Below are 20,061 nucleotides of genomic sequence, written 5' to 3'. Positions count from 1 at the left end.
CTCTGTGATGACCTTAAAGTGAATAACTCAACACCAAGTTCACTATATGGACCCATCATATCCCCCCTTATGTATTTATACATGGAGATCATATCCCCCTTATGTATTTATACATGGTGATCATATCCCCCTTATGTATTTATACATGGAGATCATATCCCCCTTATGTATTTATACATGGAGATCATATCCCCCCTTATGTATTTATACATGGTGATCATATCCCCCTTATGTATTTATACATGGAGATCATATCCCCCTTATGTATTTATACATGGAGATCATATCCCCCCCTTATGTATTTATACATGGAGATCATACCCCCCTTATGTATTTATACATGGAGATCATATACCCCTTATGTATTTATACATGGAGATCATATCCCCCCTTATGTATTTATACATGGAGATCATATCTCCCCTTATGTATTTATACATGGAGATCATATCCCCCCCTTATGTATTTATACATGGTGATCATATCCCCCTTATGTATTTATACATGGAGATCATACCCCCCTTATGTATTTATACATGGAGATCATATCCCCCCCTTATGTATTTATACATGGAGATCATATCCCCCCTTATGTATTTATACATGGAGATCATATCCCCCCCCCCCCAATCTCCACTTCTCAAGAGAGAATAAATTCAGTTCCTCTAATCTTTCCTCATAGCTGAGCTCCTCCATGCCTCTTATCAGTTTGGTTGCCCTTCTCTGCACTTTCTCCAGTCCCCCGATATCCTTTTTGAGAACTGGAGCCCAAAACTGAACGGCATATTCCAGATGAGGTCTTACTAATGATTTGAACAGATGATATCTCTCTGGAGTCCATACCTCTCTTATACAAGAAAGGACTTTTCTCGCTTTGGAAACCACAGCTTGGCATTGCATGTTATTGTTGAGCTTATGATCTACCAAAACCCCCAGATCCTTCCCCACTATGGATCCCCCCAGATCCTTCCCCACTATGGATCCCCCCCAGATCCTTCTCCACTATGGATCCCCCCAGATCCTTCCCCACTATGGATAACCCTGTATCCTTCTCCACTATGGATCCCCCCAGATCCTTCCCCACTATGGATCCCCCAGATCCTTCTCCACCATGGATCCCCCCAGATCCTTCTCCACTATGGATCCCCCCAGATCCTTCTCCACTATGGACCCCCCAGATCCTTCTCCACTATGGATTCCCCCCAGATCCTTCTCCACTATGGATCCCCCCAGATCCTTCTCCACTATGGATCCCCCCCAGATCCTTCTCCACTATGGGTCTCCCCAGATCCTTCTCCACTATGGATCCCCCCAGATCCTTCTCCACTATGGATCCCCCCAGATCCTTCTCCACTATGGATCCCCCCGGATCCTTCTCCACCATGGATCCCCCCAGATCCTTCTCCACTATGGATCCCCCCAGATCCTTCTCCACTATGGATCCTCCCAGATCCTTCTCCACTGCGGATCCCCCCGGATCTTTCTCCACTATGGATCCCCCCAGTTGTACTCCCCCTAGTATGTATGATGCAAATTCTTAACCACAAGTGCAGAACTTTACATTTATCCACATTAAACCTCATCTGCCACATAGTCGCGCAATTAGACAGAGCATTGCGTTCGGCTTGTATGTTGGAGACATCCTGTAAGGACGTTATTCCTCTGCATAGCTCGGTGTCACCTGCAAAGACTGAAATCCCAGACCCAATATTATTTAAAGTGGTTGAATAGTCAATTTTGGTACTTTTACTTACAGGAAAGCCTATAATAAGGCCTATAATAAGGCTTACCTGTAGGTAAAAAAAATATCCCCTAAACCTGTACGGTTTAGGAGATATTCCCCTCGCAGTGCGCCGCTGACTGCAGCGGAGATTCTCGGCTGAAAGTCCGGCAGATGCCGGACCCTGCCGGGAAGAAATCTCCCGCGTGCATGCGCGGGAGTGACGATATCGCGGCTCCGGCCACTCACAGCGCTATACCCGGAAAAAAAACGCAGAGGGAACATGTCAGCTTCCTCGGCGTGGATCGGGCCAGATGTCAGGGCCTCGTTCTAAGGTGAGTATTTCATAATGAGCTAGTATGCGGTACATACTAGCTCATTATGCCTTTTCCTTTTGCAGGTGAGTAAAAAAATAAAAATAAATTCGGCGGGTATACAACCGCTTTAATACTTTCGGTCAAGTAGTCGCCGATACCAAGTACCAACACCATTGAGGAATACATGGGCTCGGATCGCACTGCTAAGAATCAGCATGCCATTTGAACAGGTTTGCAAAGTTGAAATTCCGCTTTAATTTCAGATGAGAGATCTTCCTAAATAAAGAATAACGATTCCGCCAATACAGGACTGCGGAGCGTGTGGTTGCATTGTAAATAAAGATGATTATGATGATGATTATGGCAGTGTATGATTATCATTCAGGATAAGATAATTATAATGATAACAGCAATAGCCGTCCCCTGTGCAGGTTTATGAGATGTCCCACCAAGCCAGGTCACAGGTCAGTCATGGGCACACATAATGTGATGTGCATATCATTTTGTCAGGTGGTTGGTTGGCACATAAGTGTGTTCCTATGTTTCCTTATCGGGTGTAAGAGTACAACTAGGAAAGAGTGAACATTATTTAAAAAAAAAAAAAAAATGACCTAATCTATTTTGGATATGAAAATATAATGCACCGGGCATATTGGCTATACATTTAGAAGGTGACCAGCAATGCCGCGTACACACGATCTGACTTTCCAGCAGACTTGCTCCAGAATCTGTCGGACAATTCGATCGTGTGTGGGCTCCAACTGACTTTATTTTCCTCAATAGTCCAACGGACCTAGAAATAAAACATGTTTCAAATCCATCCGACGGACGCAAGTCCGATGGACTAAGAATCGGGAAAAGCGTTCGTCTGTGTAATAGTCCGACGGACCAAATACAACGCAAGGGCAGCTATTGGCTACTGGCTATTGAACTTCCTTGTTTAGTTCCGTTTACGTCATCGCGTTCAAAACGGACTTTGGAACAGACTAATGCCTTGTACACACGATCAAACAATCCGGTGGAAAAGTCCGGCGTACTCAAGTCCGGATTCCGATAAGCCCCCCGCCCGCAGACCCCGACAACCAACGGCCAGGGTTGTCGGGAAGAGGCCCTTGTCCTCATCAACATGGGGACAAGGTGCTTTGGCAAGGCACCCCCACATGTTGAGGGCACGCGGCTTGGTACGGCTCAGGAGGGGGGGGGGGCGCTCCCTTGTCCCCACCCCCTTTCCTGGCCGACCGGGTAGCGTGCTCGGACAAGGGTCTGATGTGGACCCCCCACGCAGATTTTTCGGCGTAGGGATTCCCCTTTTAAGTCCATACCAGGTGACGGGGCCAGCGATGCCTCCTTCGCTGGCTCCGGCTACCTGGATACGCGCTCAAAATTAGCGGACTTTCCTCCGCGTGTGTGGGCGAGTCCGTTCATTTCAAAACTATGACTTAGTACGCCGTATTAGTCCACTGAAAAAGTGCTGTGTGTGGGTAAGTAGCTCGTTCGGAAAGTCCGCGGACAGTCCGGCGGGAAGTCTGTCAGACTAAGTCCGCCGGATAGTTGGCTACGTGTGTACGCGGCATTAGCCCGGCCGTGTGTGGCCAAGTTCGTCGAAAAGTCCGGTCGTGTGTACCCGGCACAAGTCTGCAGCTCTTTGCTCACACCAAGCAGTTGTTTCTGTCTGGGAATGATTGGGGATAATCTTACTCTCCAATCTTACAATTTCCTTTGGCTTTTAATGGAACTCAGAGTTTAAAAATAGAAGAGGGGTCATTAACCTGCCAGAGAGTGTGTGTGAGTGTCCAATGTGAAAAACTCTCAACTCAAATAAATAATTTGAGTAATACAGCGTGTTCCAGATGGGAAGTGAACACAACAGACACGTTTGCTGCACGTTTTCTTCCAGGCTGAAGAATGATCGGCCTGAACTGTTGTGGGAAGACAATGTGCTCCGAGGATCTTCCCAGAGGTTTGGGCTGTACGTTTCCATAGTTCGTGCCATGACTACCAGAATTATTAGATTACAATTATATTGTAACCTCAATATGTATGCATCCCTCTCCTACCCCATAAAAAAAAAAAACAGTTTTGATAAAAAAATGTATTCAGAATGGTTTATCATATTATACTGTATATATATTGTATATATAAACCTTTCAATTTGTCAAGTGGGGACCCCGTATATTGTTTTTTTCATGGATAGAAATTTGGAGACCAGGTCAACACCTCAAACTCATTGTTGTGTTTCCCAACCCAGACTTGAATTCATCAGACCAGGCCATGTTCTTCCATTGCTCTCTAGTCCAGTTCTGATCCTCACGTACCCATTGTAGGAGCTTTTGGCTGTGGACATAGGTAAGCAGGGGTACCCTGACCGGTCTGTGGCTACACAGCCCCATACACAACAAACTGCAATGCTCTGTGTGTTCTGACACCTTTCTATCAGAACCAGCATTCACTTTTTTCAGCAATTTGATCTACAGTAGCTCTTCTATTGGATAGGTCTACATGGGCTAGCCTTCCCTCCCCACCTCCATTAATGGGCCCCCCACCTCCATCAATGTGCCTTCCCTCCCTACCTCCATCAATGTTTCTTCCCTCCCCACCTCCATCAATGATTCTTCCCTCTCCACCTTCATCAATGAGCCTTCCCTCCCCACCTCCATCAATGATTCTTCCCTCTCCACCTTCATCAATGAGCCTTCTCTCCCCACCTCCATCAATGATTCTTCCCTCTCCACCTCCATCAATGATTCTTCCCTCTCCACCTCCATCAATGAGCCTTCCCTCCCCACCTCCATCAATGAGCCTTCCCTCCCCACATCCATCAATGATTCTTCTCTCTCCACCTCCATCAATGAGTCTTCCCTCCCCACCTCCATCAATGAGCCTTCCCTCCCCACATCCATCAATGAGCCTTCACTCTCCACCTCCATCAATGAGCCTTCCTTCCCCCACCTCTATCAATGAGCCTCCCCTCTCCACCTCCATCAATGAGCCTTCCCTCCCCATCTCCATCAATGAGCCTTCCCTCTCCACCTCCATCAATGAGCCTTCTCTCCCCACCTCCATCAATGAGCCTTCCCTCCCTACCCCTATCAATTAGCCTCCCCCCCCACCTCTATCAAAGAGCCTTCCCTCCTCTCTTACGTTAATGAGCTTTCCCTCACCACCTCCATCAATGAGCCTTCCCTCCCCACCTCCATCAATGAGCCTACCGTCCTTACCTCCATCAATGAGACTTCCCTCCCCACCTCCATCAATTAGCCTTCCCTCCTCGCGAAACAAAGAAAGGTGGCAGCACATCCATGAAGTTTACTTAACCACTTGCCGCCTGCCCTATAGGCAATTGACGGTGGCAAAGTGGTTGCATTATCCTGATCGGACGTCATATGACGTGATCAGGATTATGAGCCGCTGCGCACTCCCCGGGGCGTGCATCGCGGCGATCGTTGTTGCGGGGTGTCAGTCTGACACCCGGCAACTACGATCTCAGTAAAGAGTCTCCGACGGAGACTCTTTACCACATGATCAGCCGTGTCCAATCACGGCTGATCACAGTGTAAATAGGAAGAGCCGGTGATCGGCTTTTCCTCACTCGCTGTCTGTCAGACGCGAGTAGAGGAGAGCCGATCAGCTGCTCCTCTGACAGGGGGGGGTCTGTGCTGATCGATTATCAGCGCAGCCTCTCCGAGGATGCCCACACTGGACCACAAGGGATGCCACCAGACCACCAGGGATGCCCAGCAAAAGGTAATCCCCCCTAGACCACCAGGGATGCCAGTCAGTGCCACAATGGATGCCAATCAGTGCCCATAATGGATGCCAACCAGTGCCCACAATGGGCATCACTGATTGGCATGCATTATTGTTTGGCACTGATTGGCATCCATTAGTACAGTATAATACAATGCCGCCTATGAGTGCCCACCTGTGCTGCCTATCAGTGCCCACCTGTGCCGCCTATCAGTGCCCATCCGTGCCACCTATCAGTGCCCACACATTCCCATCTGTGCCGCCTATCCATGCCCATCTGTGCCGCCCATCCATGCCCATCCGTGCCAGCTATCAGTGCCAATTTGTGCCACCTATCAGTGCCCATCCGTGTCGCCCATCAGTGCCCATCCGTGCCACATATCAGTGCCCATCAATGCCACCTTATCAGTGCCACTTCATTGGTTCCACATCATTGGTGCCCATCAGTGCCGCCTTATCAGTGCCCATCAGTGTAGCCCCATCAGTGCCTATCAGTGAAGGAGAAAACGTACTTATTTACAAAGTTTTGAAACTGAAACAAAAAAAAACATATTTAAAAAAAATCTGTATTTTTTTATTTGTAGCGCAAAAAATAAAAACCGTAGAGGTGATCAAATACCACCAAAAGAAAGCTCTATTTGTGGAAAAAAAATGATAAAAATTTCATTTGGGTACCGTGTAGCATGACTGCGCAATTGTCATTCAAAATGCGACAGCGCTGAAAGCTCAAAATTGGTCTGGGCAGGAAGGTGTTTAAGTGCCCGGTATTGAAGTGGTTAAGATTAGTGATGGACGAACTTCCGACGGGACGTTTCGCGAACGCGAAACGCGAACGGACACAAACGTTCGCGAAAACGACCGTTCGCCGCGGGCTCCATTGACTTCAATGGGAGGCGAATTTCGCAAACCTTTAGGTCGAATTTGCGGCCACGGGGTAATTATTAGGGGGTAGCACGTAGTCCCACCACCTGGACAATAGCATAATACATGTATGAGGTGAATTTGGGATCGATAACTACAAGCATTTTTTTTTTATTTGGGAAATTGTTCTGACAATTCAGGACTATGGAGCTAATGAAGGCAATGGAGGAGAGGGAAGGTCAGGGACCAGGGTAGGCAAACAAGAGGGTGCAGGAGATACAGAGCACTGACAGCAGCACCGTAATACAGAGCACTGACATCAGCACCGTGACATACAGCGCTGACAGCAGCTCCGTGACATACAGCGCTGACAGCAGCTCCGTGACATACAGCGCTGACAGCAGCTCCGTGACATACAGCGCTGACAGCAGCTCCGTGACATACAGCGCTGACAGCAGCTCCGTGACATACAGCGCTGACAGCAGCACCGTGACATACAGCGCTGACAGCAGCTCCGTGACATACAGCGCTGACAGCAGCTCCGTGACATACAGCGCTGACAGCAGCTCCGTGACATACAGCACTGACAGCAGCTCCGTGACATACAGCGCTGACAGCAGCTCCGTGACATACAGCGCTGACAGCAGCACCGTGACATACAGCGCTGACAGCAGCTCCGTGACATACAGCGCTGACAGCAGCTCCGTGACATACAGCGCTGACAGCAGCTCCGTGACATACAGCGCTGACAGCAGCTCCGTGACATACAGCGCTGACAGCAGCTCCGTGACATACAGCGCTGACAGCAGCTCCGTGACATACAGCGCTGACAGCAGCTCCGTGACATACAGCGCTGACAGCAGCTCCGTGACATACAGCGCTGACAGCAGCTCCGTGACATACAGCGCTGACAGCAGCTCCGTGACATACAGCGCTGACAGCAGCACCGTAAGCAGCCCCAGGAGGAAGTCAGCACAGCACAGGGATGGTGTGATCCCCTCATAATAAGAACCCCCAGGAGGAAGTCAGCACAGCACAGGGATGGTGGGAGCCCCTCATAATAAGAACACCCAGGAGGAAGTCAGCACAGCACAGGGATGGTGGGAACCCCTCATAATAAGCAGCCCCAGTAGAAATATGACACCGCTCAACCTCTTCAAAGAGGAGGGTAGGGGCATATAGTACGGTGTGCTTTTTTGGGTCAGGGAAGTGAGCCAAATGAATTAAGAAGGTCTGTGTGCTTGATTCCAAAAATTGTTTATAGACATATACATGGTCTACTGATCACATGTGTTGAATTCCTCCGAGATCCATGCCTCATTCATTTTTAGAAATGTGAGGTAGTTAACACTGTGGTGAGCTAGGCGAGTACGCTTATCGGTCACAATCCCCCCTGCTGCGCTGAACGTCCTTTCGGACAGGACACTGGATGAGGGGCAAGCCAACAGTTCGATTGCAAATTGGGCAAGCTCTGGCCAGAGGTCAAGCCTGCCCACCCAGTAGTCTAGGGGTTCATCACTCCTCAGAGCGTCCACATCGGCCGTTAACCCAATGTAGTCGGACACCTGACGGTCTAGGCGTTCCCTGATGCTGGATCCGGATGACACCTGTCGATGGGTCGGCTGAAAGAATGACCTCATATCCGAAGTCACCAACACATCTTCAAACCGGCCTCTTCTTGCAGGCGCTGTTGGATTGGTACCCGCAAATCCTTCTCTGGGAGTGGGAATTGCTCCTCTGCCAGCGCACGCAAAAGCAGAATGCAGCATTTCTCGAAGCAAGGCCTGGAAGTGCTGCATTCTGACAGCCCTCTGCGACGGCGGTAACATTTCCGCCATTTTGTGTTTGTACCGGGGGTCTAAGTACGTTGCCACCCAGTACTGGTCCTTGACCCTCATGCTTTTTATACGGGGGTCCCTATTAAAACACTGGAGCATGAAGGCCCCCATTTGCACTAAAGTGGAAGCGGTGTGGTGGCCTGGCTCCTGCTCATCATCCAGGATAATGTCGTCCTCTTCATTCTCCTCTCCCCATCCTCGCACAACAGGGATCCCAGAAAGGTTTAAAGCATGCTCTTCTTGCTCCTGCTCATCCGCCCCGGCACCATCCTCCTCTGACTCCTCATCAGACTCCTGTTGTTGACTTGTCTCAGATAGAGTAGCCCCCCCTGGGAATTCATCCAGCATTGCGACTTCCTCATCTTCCCGCTCCTGCTCCTCCACAGCCTGATCAATGACACGACGCAATGCACGCTCCAGAAAGAAGGCATAAGGTACCATGTCACTGATGGCGCCATGGCTGCGACTGACCAGTTTGGTGATCTCCTCAAATGGCCGCAGAAGTCTGCATGTGTCGCGCATGAGCAGCCACTGGCGCGGTGAAAAAAAACCCAGCTCCCCAGAACCGTTTCTTTCGCAGAGTTCATACAGGTAGACGTTAACTGCACGTTTCTGCTGGAGCAGCCTATCAAGCATATAGAAGGTTGAGTTCCATCGCGTCGGGCAATCGCAAATAAGACGTCTGACCGGCAGATGGTGTCGCCGCTGAATGTCAGCAAGGCGAGCCATGGCCGTGTAAGATCTTCTGAAATGGGCCGAGATTTTCCTTGCCTGCCGCAAGATGTCCTGGACCCCAGGGTATTTGACAAGGAATCGCTGCACGACCAAGTTTAAGACGTGTGCCATGCACGGCACGTGCGTGATTTTGCCCTGTTTCAATGCGCTAAGCAGATTGGCACCGTTGTCACACACCACTTTACCAACTGTCAAATTGAGCGGTGTTAGCCACTCATCTGCCTGTGAACGCAAAGCTGAAAGGAGTGCCGGGCCAGTGTGGCTCTTTGCTTCCAGGCACAACAGACGCAGCACGGCATGGCAACGTCTCACCTGGCATGTGGAATAGGTTCTGGGGAGCTTGGGCGGTGCAGTGGAAGAGACGCTAGCAGCGGAAAAGGAGGAGGCAGCTGAGGAGGAGAGGGAGGAGGATGGAGTAGGAGGAGGAGAAGAAGAGTCAGGCCTGCATGCAATCCGTGGCGGTAAAACCAAATCTACACGGGTGCCACGGGTTACATGCTTGACGGCCGTCAGAAGGTTCACCCAGTGGGCAGTAAAACTGATATACCTTCCCTGCCCGTGTTTGCTAGACCACGTGTCTGTGGTCAGATGTATCTTGGCACCGACACTGTGTGCCAGAGATACATTCACTTGCCGCTGAACATGGCCATATAGCTCTGGGATGCCCTTCTCTGAGAAATACTTCCTTCCTGGGACCTTCCATTGTGGTGTTCCAATGGCCACAAATTTGCGAAAGGCCTCCGAGTCCACCAGTTTATATGGCAGTAGTTGGCGGGCTATGAGTTCTGACAAGCCAGCCGCCAACCGTTGGGCAAGAGGGTTATCCGGCGTCATCATTTTTTTACGCTCAAACATTAGGCCCACGGAAGCCTGCCTTTTTGCAGAAAAATGTGAGCTTGGCGTGATGGAAGGTGGAGTGGAGGACAATTGTGAGGAGAGAGGAGAAGGAGAAGTAGAAGACGAGGCTGGACGGTGAGAGCCTGCAGTGTGGCTTTGTGTGTTCCGTTGCTCCCACTGGGCTCGGTGATGGCTGCTCATGTGCCTTCTTAAGGCGGTCGTCCCTAGGTGAGTATTGGGCTTACCGCGACTAACGCGTTGACTGCAAAGATTGCAGATGGCAACGCTATTGTCAGCAGCGGACACGTTAAAAAAAGCCCACACTGCGGAGTCATGTGCCGGTGTCCTGGGAGCGCCAGATGTGACCGTACATGGTCGATGACTCGCTCCTGATACATTTGCAGTCTGCTTTGTCCCTGCTGTGCAATGTAAGTCATTGCTGCTTCTCCTCCCTATCTGCTGGTCCATATCTCCCTCTGAACTCCCCTCCTCTTCCTCTCTTGTGGGCACCCACGTGACATCACTAGACACGTCATCATCAACGTCACCTTCCCCACCGCTATAAGTAGAGTAGGCAGCAACACCGGGGACCAACCTCCTCCTTGGGCTGATCTGGGTACTGGCGTCAGACTGCTGAGTAGCGCTTGTTGCTACCTCCTCTTCCTGATCCAATACCAAGAGTGGCTGCGCATCAGAAATGTCCTCTTGATATGGATCGGAAAATAATTCCAGTGACTCAAGCGGAAGGTATGTGGTGGTGGTGGTGGTGGTCGTGTTGTTGGTGGTAGTGTCTTTGGGGGTGCACATAGCAGAGAGTGAAGAAGAGGGTGCAGATCGAGAGGATGAGGAGGGTGCAGAAGAGTAAGGCTGAGCGAGCCACTCAACCAAGTCTGGTGCATCCTTTAAAGTAATTGAACGCACCTTCTGCAACTTCCCACTTTGGCTCAAGCCTGTTGCTCCTGCCCTACCCCTACCACCCCTGCGGAAGGGCCTGCCTCTTCCTCTGCATGTCATTTTTTAAATGACCCTGTGACAAAACTCTTAGTCCCTATACCGCTGAAGGACTGCTGCAGTATAGGTGAGCGGTCAGCAGTGGTGCACGTCAACCCTATCTATTGTGGACCTATAGCGGTCCTTACAGAACAGCAGACTGTACCGCACTCAAGCCTATGTACCGTAGCACCCTATACCAAGTTACCAGTCCTTATAAGAACTTTTGTGGACCAAGCAGGTTGTGTATTAGTGTTTAGCAGACTGTACGTCAGTCCCTATACCGCTGAAGGACTGCTGCAGTATAGGGCAGCGGTCAGCAGTGGTGCACGTCAACCCTATCTATTGTGGACCGATAGCGGTCCTTACAGAACAGCAGACTGTACCGCACTCAAGCCTATGTACCGTAGCACCCTATACCAAGTTACCAGTCCTTATAAGAACTTTTGTGGACCAAGCAGGTTGTGTATTAGTGTTTAGCAGACTGTACGTCAGTCCCTATACCGCTGAAGGACTGCTGCAGTATAGGGCAGCGGTCAGCAGTGGTGCACGTCAACCCTATCTATTGTGGACCGATAGCGGTCCTTACAGAACAGCAGACTGTACCGCACTCAAGCCTATGTACCGTAGCACCCTATACCAAGTTACCAGTCCTTATAAGAACTTTTGTGGAACAAGCAGGTTGTGTGTTAGTGATTAGCAGACTGTACGTCAGTCCCTATACCGCTGAAGGACTGCTGCAGTATAGGTGAGCGGTCAGCAGTGGTGCACGTCAACCCTATCTATTGTGGACCGATAGCGGTCCTTACAGAACAGCAGACTGTACCGCACTCAAGCCTATGTACCGTAGCACCCTATACCAAGTTACCAGTCCTTATAAGAACTTTTGTGGACCAAGCAGGTTGTGTATTAGTGTTTAGCAGACTGTACGTCAGTCCCTATACCGCTGAAGGACTGCTGCAGTATAGGGCAGCGGTCAGCAGTGGTGCACGTCAACCCTATCTATTGTGGACCGATAGCGGTCCTTACAGAACAGCAGACTGTACCGCACTCAAGCCTATGTACCGTAGCACCCTATACCAAGTTACCAGTCCTTATAAGAACTTTTGTGGAACAAGCAGGTTGTGTGTTAGTGATTAGCAGACTGTACGTCAGTCCCTATACCGCTGAAGGACTGCTGCAGTATAGGTGAGCGGTCAGCAGTGGTGCACGTCAACCCTATCTATTGTGGACCGATAGCGGTCCTTACAGAACAGCAGACTGTACCGCACTCAAGCCTATGTACCGTAGCACCCTATACCAAGTTACCAGTCCTTATAAGAACTTTTGTGGACCAAGCAGGTTGTGTATTAGTGTTTAGCAGACTGTACGTCAGTCCCTATACCGCTGAAGGACTGCTGCAGTATAGGGCAGCGGTCAGCAGTGGTGCACGTCAACCCTATCTATTGTGGACCGATAGCGGTCCTTACAGAACAGCAGACTGTACCGCACTCAAGCCTATGTACCGTAGCACCCTATACCAAGTTACCAGTCCTTATAAGAACTTTTGTGGACCAAGCAGGTTGTGTGTTAGTGTTTAGCAGACTGTACGTCAGTCCCTATACCGCTGAAGGACTGCTGCAGTATAGGGCAGCGGTCAGCAGTGGTGCACGTCAACCCTATCTATTGTGGACCGATAGCGGTCCTTACAGAACAGCAGACTGTACCGCACTCAAGCCTATGTACCGTAGCACCCTATACCAAGTTACCAGTCCTTATAAGAACTTTTGTGGAACAAGCAGGTTGTGTGTTAGTGATTAGCAGACTGTACGTCAGTCCCTATACCGCTGAAGGACTGCTGCAGTATAGGTGAGCGGTCAGCAGTGGTGCACGTCAACCCTATCTATTGTGGACCGATAGCGGTCCTTACAGAACAGCAGACTGTACCGCACTCAAGCCTATGTACCGTAGCACCCTATACCAAGTTACCAGTCCTTATAAGAACTTTTGTGGACCAAGCAGGTTGTGTATTAGTGTTTAGCAGACTGTACGTCAGTCCCTATACCGCTGAAGGACTGCTGCAGTATAGGGCAGCGGTCAGCAGTGGTGCACGTCAACCCTATCTATTGTGGACCGATAGCGGTCCTTACAGAACAGCAGACTGTACCGCACTCAAGCCTATGTACCGTAGCACCCTATACCAAGTTACCAGTCCTTATAAGAACTTTTGTGGACCAAGCAGGTTGTGTATTAGTGTTTAGCAGACTGTACGTCAGTCCCTATACCGCTGAAGGACTGCTGCAGTATAGGGCAGCGGTCAGCAGTGGTGCACGTCAACCCTATCTATTGTGGACCGATAGCGGTCCTTACAGAACAGCAGACTGTACCGCACTCAAGCCTATGTACCGTAGCACCCTATACCAAGTTACCAGTCCTTATAAGAACTTTTGTGGACCAAGCAGGTTGTGTATTAGTGTTTAGCAGACTGTACGTCAGTCCCTATACCGCTGAAGGACTGCTGCAGTATAGGGCAGCGGTCAGCAGTGGTGCACGTCAACCCTATCTATTGTGGACCGATAGCGGTCCTTACAGAACAGCAGACTGTACCGCACTCAAGCCTATGTACCGTAGCACCCTATACCAAGTTACCAGTCCTTATAAGAACTTTTGTGGACCAAGCAGGTTGTGTGTTAGTGTTTAGCAGACTGTACGTCAGTCCCTATACCGCTGAAGGACTGCTGCAGTATAGGGCAGCGGTCAGCAGTGGTGCACGTCAACCCTATCTATTGTGGACCGATAGCGGTCCTTACAGAACAGCAGACTGTACCGCACTCAAGCCTATGTACCGTAGCACCCTATACCAAGTTACCAGTCCTTATAAGAACTTTTGTGGAACAAGCAGGTTGTGTGTTAGTGATTAGCAGACTGTACGTCAGTCCCTATACCGCTGAAGGACTGCTGCAGTATAGGTGAGCGGTCAGCAGTGGTGCACGTCAACCCTATCTATTGTGGACCGATAGCGGTCCTTACAGAACAGCAGACTGTACCGCACTCAAGCCTATGTACCGTAGCACCCTATACCAAGTTACCAGTCCTTATAAGAACTTTTGTGGACCAAGCAGGTTGTGTATTAGTGTTTAGCAGACTGTACGTCAGTCCCTATACCGCTGAAGGACTGCTGCAGTATAGGTGAGCGGTCAGCAGTGGTGCACGTCAACCCTATCTATTGTGGACCGATAGCGGTCCTTACAGAACAGCAGACTGTACCGCACTCAAGCCTATGTACCGTAGCACCCTATACCAAGTTACCAGTCCTTATAAGAACTTTTGTGGACCAAGCAGGTTGTGTATTAGTGTTTAGCAGACTGTACGTCAGTCCCTATACCGCTGAAGGACTGCTGCAGTATAGGGCAGCGGTCAGCAGTGGTGCACGTCAACCCTATCTATTGTGGACCGATAGCGGTCCTTACAGAACAGCAGACTGTACCGCACTCAAGCCTATGTACCGTAGCACCCTATACCAAGTTACCAGTCCTTATAAGAACTTTTGTGGACCAAGCAGGTTGTGTATTAGTGTTTAGCAGACTGTACGTCAGTCCCTATACCGCTGAAGGACTGCTGCAGTATAGGGCAGCGGTCAGCAGTGGTGCACGTCAACCCTATCTATTGTGGACCGATAGCGGTCCTTACAGAACAGCAGACTGTACCGCACTCAAGCCTATGTACCGTAGCACCCTATACCAAGTTACCAGTCCTTATAAGAACTTTTGTGGAACAAGCAGGTTGTGTGTTAGTGATTAGCAGACTGTACGTCAGTCCCTATACCGCTGAAGGACTGCTGCAGTATAGGGCAGCGGTCAGCAGTGGTGCACGTCAACCCTATCTATTGTGGACCGATAGCGGTCCTTACAGAACAGCAGACTGTACCGCACTCAAGCCTATGTACCGTAGCACCCTATACCAAGTTACCAGTCCTTATAAGAACTTTTGTGGAACAAGTGAGTTGTGAATGTTTAGCAGACTGCAGCAGAAGGGCAGCAGTCAAGTATAATATCCTTTCTATATTTGGAAGAAAGAATATTATACATGTACAAGCCTATTACTGTACCACTGATACCAGTCCTGAAAAGAACCTTTGTGGAACTAATAATAACAGCAAGTCTTTAAAATTACCCTCACTGCCTGACAACACTGCTTCCTTCCTGTCCCTATACAAATTGGCAAAAAAAGAGAACGATTAGTGGTTACTGGAACAGCTCTTTTGTGGACCTTGATAGTAACAGCTAATGATGATGATGATGATGATGATGATGAAAGACTAATCTGGCTGTCCCTGTAGCATACACCGTCCTTTCCCTTTCTCTAAACTAACAAAAGACACTCAGGCTGCTGCAAGAATCAGCAGCACAGCAAACCTATCAACACCTAACACCTATACCAGTCCTGAAAAGAACTTTTGTGTACCAAATAGCTAGTGGTTTATCTCTCCCTACTCCACACAGGAACCTGTCCCTATCTTAACAGAAGAAAGAATGTAAAATGGCCACCGGATCGGGTGTATTTATAGGTTAGGGGGAATGTACAAGTGTCCATGTGCTGTCATGTCTCAATTGGCTGTCCTGTATCACATGATAAACGTGTCACCAAAGGTTAAAGTTCTTGTATACATTAAACACGTAAGTCCGCCGCGGCGAACGACGGAAAAAGGCGTTCGAACGTGCGGACCGCGAATGTCGGAAATTCGCCGCGAAACGACCGCCGGGCGAACCGTTCGGCCATCACTAGTTAAGATCCATAAAATCATGAGAACATGACATACAACAATTGAGCCTTCCTTCCCTGCCTCCATCAATGAGCCTTTCTTCCCTGCCTTATTCAATTAGCCTTTCTTCCCTGCCTCATTCAATGAGCCTTCCCTCCCCACCTCCATCAATAAGCCTTCCCTCCCCACCTCCATCAATGAGCCTTCCCTCTCCACCTCCATCAATTAACCTTCTCTCCCTGCCTCTATCAATGAGCTTTCCCCCCCTACCTCCATCAATGAACCTTCTCTCCCTGCCTCTATTAATGAGCCTTCCCTCCCCACCTCCATCAATGAGCCTTCCCTCCCCACCGCCATCAACGAGCCTTCCCTGCCCACCACCACCAATGAGCCTCCCCACCGCTATCAACGAGCCTTCCCTGCCCACCGCCACCAATGAGCCTTCTCTCCCCACCTCCTTCAATGAGCCTTCTCTCCCCACCTCCATCAATGAGCCTTCCTTCCCCACCGCCATCAATGAGCCTTCCCTCCCCACCTCCATCAATGAGAATTCACTCCCCACCTCTTTCAATGAGCCTTCCCCCACCTCCATCAATGAGCCTTCACTCTACCTTTCCCACCTCCATCCATGAGCCTTCCCTCCCCACCACCAACAATGAGCCTTCGCTCCACATGTACATCAATGAGCCTTGGCCACCCATGAACTTGTCGCTGGTTGGCCAGTTTTCATCACTTTGACCACTTTTGGTTGGTCCTGACCGCTGTAGACTGGGATATAAGCTGCAGTTTTGAAGTTGCTCTGACCCAGTCATCTAGACAGTACAATTTTGTTCTTGTCAAAGTCCCTCAAATCCTTGTTGGACCACTGGACAAAACTTGCTCAATATGCAATTGATCTACTGGCCTGTCCTGCATCCAGCGTTCTTTCTGAACGTACATTCAGTGCTGCTGGAGGGTTTGTAATGGATCATAAAGTGTGCCTGTCCACTGACTCCGTTGATAGGCTCACATTCATAAAAATGAATCAGTCTTGGATCAGCAGCTATCAAGCACCTGATGCTGATGTAACCGATGGAATTTTCTATGGATGTGGGATCCCTTGAAGACTGCCTATGCTGACTGTCCTATTCCTCCTCAATCTTGATGATGCTATCTTCCAACAATATTTTTGGTTTAGGGCACCACCACCAAAGGCCCAATTTTTCATGTAATTCCAAATCTTGATATAATATTTCACAGCAGGGCCTGTTCCTGTGCCCAACAAGATTAACTGTGAGGGCTTACAGTGTTCTGGTACCACCAACACCTAAGGCCCAAATTTATGCAGAGTATATAGGGCAGGCCGTATAGTATATATTCTGTTGTTCAGAGTATATAGTGCCTGGGGTCTGGGGGACCCACGCCATTTAAAAAAAAAATTAAGGGTTCCCCTTAATATCAAAACCAGACCCAAAGGGCCTGGTAATGGACTGAGGGGGGAATGCCGTTTTTTTCAATGATTTTCATCTATATTGCCGTGTCCCAACAATACATTACAGGCATGAGCAGTTTTAAATGATTTTTTTCCTTTAGAAATGTCATTTTTCTGTGGTATTCTTCTAAACACGAGAAAACTGCGCCACTTTACAGGCAGACTATAGACACCCCTCTAGGTACAATATTTAAAGGAATATTTCATTTTTATTGTTGCAATTTAAGCATTATTAAAATCACTGCTCCAGAAAAAACGTCCCAAACACTTTTTATGGCAATAACTTGCATATAAGCCTTTAAAATTAGCACTTTTATTTATAGACTTTAACAGAGTTCACGTGTTCAAATAAATTTTTTGCCTGTTTGCATGTTCTGGTGCAAACCCACCCGGGGGTGTTCGGCTCATCCCTATTGGCCAGCCCATCACCTTTCCGCTCAGATTCTTTAGCAAGGCAGTGGTCATCTTGGAGGTCATCTTGCTGGACTGTAGACAAGACACACTTGTCTTTGTCCTCCTCACCTGGTTGCCCCCACACACTCTTGTCACCATCTGAACCAAATAAGTTTATCTTGGTCTCATCAGACCACAGGACATAGTTCCAGTAATCCATGTCCTTAGTCTGCTTGTTTTCTTGCCTTAGTCGGGCTTTCTTGAGCATCATCTTTAGAAGAGGCTTTCTTCTGGGATGACAGCCATGCAGACCAATTTATTGCAGTGTGCGGCGTATGGTCTGAGCACTGACAGGCTGACCCCCCACCCCTACAACCTCTGCAGCAATGCTGGCAGCACTCATGCGTCTATTTCCCAAAGACAACCTCTGGATATGACGCTGAGCACGTGACCTCAACTTCTTTGGTGGACCATGGCGAGGTCTGTTCTGATTGGAACCTGTCCTGTTATACCGCTGTATGGTCTTGGCCACCGTGCTGCAGCTCAGTTTCAGGGCAATCTTCTTATAGCCTAGGCCATCTTTATGTAGAGCAACAATTATTTTTTTCAGATCCTCAGAGTGTTCTTTGCCATGAGGTGCCATGTTGAACTTCCAGTGACCAGTATGAGTGAGTGAGAGCGATAACACCAAATTTAACACACCTGCTCCCCATTCACACCTGAGACCTTGTAACACTAACAAGTCACATGACACCAGGGAGGGAAAATGGCTAATTGGGCCCAATTTGGACATTTTTACTTAGAGGTGTATTTTTTTTTGTTGCCAGCGGTTTAGACATTGATGGCTGTGTGTTGAGTTATTTGGAGGGGACAGGAAATTTACACTGTTATACAAGCTGTACACTCACTACTTTACATTGTAGACAAGTGTCATTTCTTCAGTGTTGTCACATGAAAAGATAGAAGAAAAGATTTACAAAAAATGTGAGGGGTGTACTTAATTTGGTGAGATACTGTATATATAAGATGTATACCCTATTTTATGTTCCTTTTTGGAGGTGTTTTTTTGAGACCAAGAATGTAATTGACTATACTAGTTGATAAATCTAAATTTTATGATGGAATTGTGAATACAAGTGTTGCTTTTAACAGAGGTCTTAGCCCTTGTACACACGGTCGGAGATTCCGACGGAATGTGTCCTATCGGACCGTTTTGTCGGATATTCCGACTGTGTGTGGTCTCCATCGGACTGTTTCCGTCGGAATATCAGACGGACCAAGTTTTCCAACTTGCCGGTAAAATTTTCCGACAAAATGCTCCGATCGGACATACTCCGATCATGTGTAGCCTACTCCGACGGACAAAGTGCCACGCATGCTCAGATCAAATTCCTAGACCAACGCTATTGGCTACTAGCCTGAACGTAGTCCCGTCGTAACGAAATAACGTCATCACGTTATGTACAATCGGATTTTATGACAACTTAGTCTGACCGTGTGTATGCAACATCACTTCCGGACCTCTTCCCGGAATTAATCCGTCGAAATTACTCCGATGGATTTGGTTGTTGGAATCTCCGACCGTGTGTACAAGGGCTTAGAGGTATTTCTTAAAGTGGTTGTAAACCCTTACAAACCACTTTGACCTAAATGTAAGCCTAGATTAAGGCTTACCTGTAGGTCCAAGAAATATCTCCCAAACCTATACGGTTTAGGAGATATTTGCCTGAAGACGAGCACCGCTGTCTACGGCGCATGCGCCGTAGACAGCGGCGCGCAGGCGCACTGAGCGTGGCATCCTCGATAACGAAGATGCCGCGCAATGCCGCGCGTCTCGTCTCCCGTGCGCATGCTTCACCGGCTTCACCGAATGACAGCGGCGGAGCTGCGAGACCCACCGAAAAGATGGATGCGGCGGACTACAGGGGACAGCGGTGACTTCGCTGGCTCCTGTGTCAGGTAAGTGACACATAATGGGCTACTATGTGATGCGATGCGATGCGATGTGATGTGATGCGATGCGATGCATAGTAGTCCATTATGCTTTGCCTTTGCAGGGAATGAAAGAGGAAGTAAACCCATCAGGGTTTACTTCCTCTTTAAGATCAGAGGGACCAGTTCACCAGATGATGTCTGAGTAAAGGTTGTTTATAGTCTGGAATGGGGACCTCCATGGTAATTGAATTACCTTGTGTAAATAAATGCAAGCTAAGAAACAAAAACACTCCACGGTCCTTTTCATTAATTGGGACTTACTTAGAACAAGAAGACATTTGTGAAGTTTAATAGAGAAACTCTTTGGTGATAAGATCCGTAACAGGTTCTTATTTGTATGAGTGGTGGAGATGTGGATACCAGGAAAGGTGGTTCCAGTAGACATTACTGAATGTTATTTGACAAAAAAAAAAAAC

Source organism: Lithobates pipiens, unplaced genomic scaffold (genome assembly GCF_037356315.1).
Source record: "Lithobates pipiens isolate NorthernLeopardFrog02 unplaced genomic scaffold, aLitPip1_a1.2 Scaffold_8, whole genome shotgun sequence".
NCBI lineage: Eukaryota > Metazoa > Chordata > Amphibia > Anura > Ranidae > Lithobates > Lithobates pipiens.
Note: the sequence above shows the minus strand (reverse complement) of the source record.